This window comes from Anguilla rostrata, chromosome 7 (genome assembly GCF_018555375.3).
Source record: "Anguilla rostrata isolate EN2019 chromosome 7, ASM1855537v3, whole genome shotgun sequence".
Taxonomy (NCBI): Eukaryota; Metazoa; Chordata; class Actinopteri; order Anguilliformes; family Anguillidae; genus Anguilla; species Anguilla rostrata.
Window position 1 is genome coordinate 33,417,347 of NC_057939.1, and position 4,782 is coordinate 33,422,128.

At 42.8% G+C, this 4,782-nt stretch overlaps 1 long non-coding RNA gene across 1 annotated transcript; it reads right to left on the minus strand.

Moving 5' to 3' along the window:
* Window positions 1-1,528: 1,528 nt before the first annotated feature.
* On the minus strand, window positions 1,529-4,112 carry LOC135259568 (uncharacterized). Its single transcript, XR_010331326.1, has 3 exons — window positions 3,452-4,112; window positions 2,737-2,856; window positions 1,529-2,107 (listed from the first exon to the last, which is right to left on the minus strand). It is a non-coding gene; the product is annotated as an uncharacterized LOC135259568 (long non-coding RNA).
* Window positions 4,113-4,782: the final 670 nt, after the last annotated feature.

Here is a 4,782-nt window from a genome sequence, read left to right on the forward strand (position 1 = left end):
AGAGCCAAGTTCAACGACCTTGTGGACTTTGTCAATAAGCAAGTGAAGGAAGCCTTGCACCCACTGTTTGGCAACATAAAGGATTTTGCCTCTAAGAGCCAAACTAAAGGTAAAGTGGATGAGAGGTTGCACAGGAGAAGTGGTAACAAGAGAGGTTTCACCACAGCTGCAACTATCGCCAGTAACCAAGCAGTAAGTCTCAAGTCTAAGCCAGAAAGTAAAGTCACCGTCAGCCAAGTCTGTGCATTTTCCAAACCCTGTCTCTTCTGTCGAGGTGAAGAACATGCTATGGAACAGTGCAAGAAAATGATAAGGAGAAGATTGACTTCTTACGAGCAAAAGGTCTGTGCTTCAGCTGCCTGAAACAGGGGCACATGAGTAAAACGCGCTGCCAAGTCTGCACGCAGTCACACCCTACAGTGTTGCACATGAAGGCCAAAAACAATGTTACGAACAATGAGGTAAGGCCTGCAGGGGAGTCATGCAAAAATGAGGAAACACTGTCAGAGTCAGTTGTAAGCGGTTTTGTGAATACAGATACAACGACTTGTGGGGTGACAAGTGCTGAGAACACAGAGAGCATCTTAGCAATAGTTCCAGTTCAAGTCAAGACCAACAAGGGCCAAAGGGTGACAACAACTTACGATTTCCTGGACCCTGGTAGTACCGCATGCTTCTGTACTGAGGAGCTAATGAAAGAACTCAACCTCACAGGCAGAAAGACACGCATCTTACTAAAGACTATGGGGGAGAAAAAGATTGTTAGAAGTCACATAGTGTCAGGCTTGGAAGTGAGCAGCTTAGACTGAAACAAATTCCTGGGGCTCCCAGATACATACTCCCAGAAGACCATTCCGGCAACTAAAGGTAACATTCCGTTAAAAGAGGACGTCGACAAGTGGCCTCACCTTCAGCAGGTGTTAAGGCCATGATACACGGGCAACTTTTTTGGGCAATATTGCCAGCAACATTGCCAGCAACTCAAGTTGCCCTGATACACTGGTGGCAATGGGCAATGGGCAACGTAACTGAAAAAGAACAAGAAACTGGAGATGTAATTCCAGGATCTTGGCAAGAAGAACCAGAGTGCCTACTACAGCTGGAACCTACTCATGACAGAAACCCAACTACTGATGCCAAAACTATCAGACAAGAGTTTACCTCCTACTTGTGTACAAATGGAGCAGTCAGTTGGCAGAACAGTGCCATTTCCTTGTAGTGCATGATGTTCCTGACCTATGACCTATGAAGGTCTCAACATACTATAGATTTTAGAAGTAAAGCATATAACTTCTTTACCCAATTCAAATTAAGGAAGGGGAATTAAGTGATTAAATTAATTTGAATTAATTTATATGTATTTATATTTATTCAATTAATTTATTACACATTTATTCAAAATAATTTTTCATTCAAATTCACACTGCACATAGAAAAGTAATGAAAACAAGTGAACAGGTGATTATAAAATGAAATTTTGTTAGATTTTATTGAACATTTGTAAACACCTGTTCCCATGGGTCTTACACATTAATTACAGTATAGTCTTTTCTCTTGTATGTTATTACTTAAATAAAATGGGTAATAAAAAAACTCATTGGTTAAACTAGTTCTATCTGAGATTACTCTTCTATATTGGTATGTACAATTTCAATAATCTTCCTCTTCACACTCCTCAGTTTCTCCACCGGCACCTCTTGCAGACACTCATCTAAATATTTTAAAAATCCTGCATGTGCTGACTCCGACTTCTGTTCTTGTCTTTTCAAGCACTCCAAGGCATACTCCATTGCCACCTCTGCTTTGCTGATGTCCCCTGTTTTTTGTTTTTTTACATTTTTGGAAGTGGTCTTGTCTGGAGTTGCGGTTTCAATTTGGATGGGTGGAGTTGCGGTTTCAATTTGGATGGGTTGGGATTGGGATGGGATATTATCTTCGGTCTCATTGGGTTCTCCTCCTTCTTTCAAGAAAAGCAGGTCTTTATAGTATTTCCATCTTGGAATGTAAACGTCATCTGCTCCATCGCCTGACCGCTTACTGGATGCTGCTTTATTTTCCCGCTGAAAGGTTGTCCGCATGTTTTTGAATTTTTTTTTAATGATATCGACTGCAAAGGATAAGGAGAGAATTTTCGTAAAGCTTTTAAAGTGAATTTTGTTAATACAGTTAACAAAAATTAACAGTTAACAGTTAATACAGCCTACTCAGCTCCACTCTCATTACCCTGGAGCCCTGGGCCTAGTGCCAAGCTACTGGCCAACAGTGTTGGGGAACATTACTTTTAAAAGTAACTTGTTACATTACAACGTTACTTCCATTAAAAGTAACTTGTTACGTTACAATGTTACTTACTGAGAAAAGTAACATGTTACATTTACTTTTGCGTTACCAAAAATGAAAGCCCCTCTGTAGCTGTCAATGTGCAGTGTCTGTTTGTCTGTCTGCGTCTATGACATAATGTGACACACCCATTATGTCTGTTTGTGTATGTTCAGTAATGTACTGTAGTTGGGGTGATGAGCATACTGTGACCCAACTGCTCATTTTGGTTGGTTGTATTATTCTTAATGGAAATTAGGCAAGATACTCTATTCACAGAGAAATAGCTAGGTGGGCATATTGCCTTGGCTGCATGTGGACTCCACATCACCACCGAGCGTGTTGCTAAAACTTACAGGAGCACCCATTTAAAAAGACCTATAAGTTATCATTAACTGCCCCTTTTCAATTTCCTACCTGTGACAACAACTTCTGTCTGTGCAGAATTTAGTTGGTTGCACAAGGCCTCCATACATCTGTCCCTCCTGTCTTTGTCTTTGTAGACCTCAAGCTTCACTTTCCAAAGGCACGGGTGTTCTGTTATAAATGAAATGGAGAGAGAGGGATGTGATGTGGGGGGGGAGAGAAATCGGGACCTCAACACAGACTCTGACTGGCACACACACACACACCTAGCTTGCTTCATCAGTCACACACACACACACCTAGCTTACTTCATCAGTCACACACACACACACACCTAGCTAGCTTCATCATAGTCACACACACTCACACGCACACAGCCAGCAAGCGAGTTAATTAAGCTAGCTAAGTTAGGTACTTGCTAGCTAACGTTAGATAGCTAGCTTGATACTAGCTACCATCGATTTTTTTAAGGTAAATACTACGCTTATTCAATGTGCTAGCTATGAATATTGGGTCATATTAATTACCCAGGTTCTGTTACTTTGACAGATTTCCGTCAAATAATTAATTTAATCCAAATTATGCATACATTTATGACTGACGGAGCCCATGGTAACCATGGAAACGTACGAAAACATTAGTAGTAACTTATGCTAATAAATAAAGATAGCTGAGAATACAGTTGATGACAGTTGTTGAAAAACAATTCACAATACATGTATATTCATAATACATGAGAACAACACATTTTAATGATTCAATTTACCTGAGAAAAATGAAATCAGTTGCCTCTCCATTTCTTCGCTCCAGGCAAGATTGGCCGCCATCTTCGTCGATTTTCTTCAGCCAAGAGAAGTAGTCACATGACTACAATCTGTATTCTGATTGGAGGATCCCGAAAAGTTGCCTACTGTGTTGCCCCATCGATCTAATTTCCCAGATAATGAAAAGTTGCCGCTTTTCAATAGAAAATATTGCCGGCAATCGTTGTCAGCAATATTGCTGGCAATATTGCCCAAAAAAGTTGCCCGTTGGCCTTTACTCCCGAAAATAGATGCAGAGATAGGACTGCTTATTGGAACTAATGCGCCCAAGGCTATTGAACCCTGGCAGGTCATTGCCAGTGTTGACGACGGTCCATATGCTGTAAGAACACGGCTTGGCTGGACCATCAATGGACTTCTCCGGGAAGACACTGGTCACAGTACAACATGTGGGCTGAGACAGGTTTCAGCCAACCATATTTCAGTTGCCAGACTGGATGAACTCTGGAGTCACCAGTACTTCCCTGAGTGTGAGCAAGATGAGAAGCTGGAGATGTCCAGAGAAGATCTTCAGTTCCTTGACATGGCCTCACAGTCAGCTAGACTTGTGGAGGGACATTACAGCATTGCCCTGCCACTGAGGAACAAGGACATGAAGATGCCCAACAACCGTAAGGTAGCTGAGCAGCGCGCTCTGAACTTAAGGTGGAAGTTTGTGAAGAATCCAACATTCCATACAGAGTACTCAGCATTCTTGGGTGGCATCATTGAAAAGGGCTATGCCGTGAAGGTACCCAGCAAAGACCTCGGACGTGACGATGGTAAAGTTTGGTACCTGCCGCACCACAGGGTTTATCACCCCAAGAAACAGAAGATCAGAGTGGTCTTTGATTGTGGAGCATCATACCAGGGCACCACTCTGAATGATGAGCTGCTTCAGGGACCAAATCTCACCAGCACTCTTTTTGGTGTCATCACCAGGTTCAGGCAAGAGGAAGTGGCAGTCATGGCCGACGTGGAAGCGATGTTTCACCAGGTGAAGGTGCCAGATGAAGACTCTGACCTTCTCCGGTTCCTCTGGTGGACATCAGGTGACATCAGTCAGGAGATGGTGGAGTAAAAGATGGTGGTGCACTTGTTCGGTGCAGCCTCATCTCCGAGCTGCGCCAACTTCGCCCTGCGGAAATGTGCAGAAGACAGCAGAGATCAGTCCAACGTCCAAGCAGTCGACACGGTGCTGCACAACTTCTACGTGGACGACTGTCTTAAATCAGTCCACTCAGAAAAAGAGGCAGTGTTGTTGTATCACACCTTGCGAGCTGTATGTGGAAAG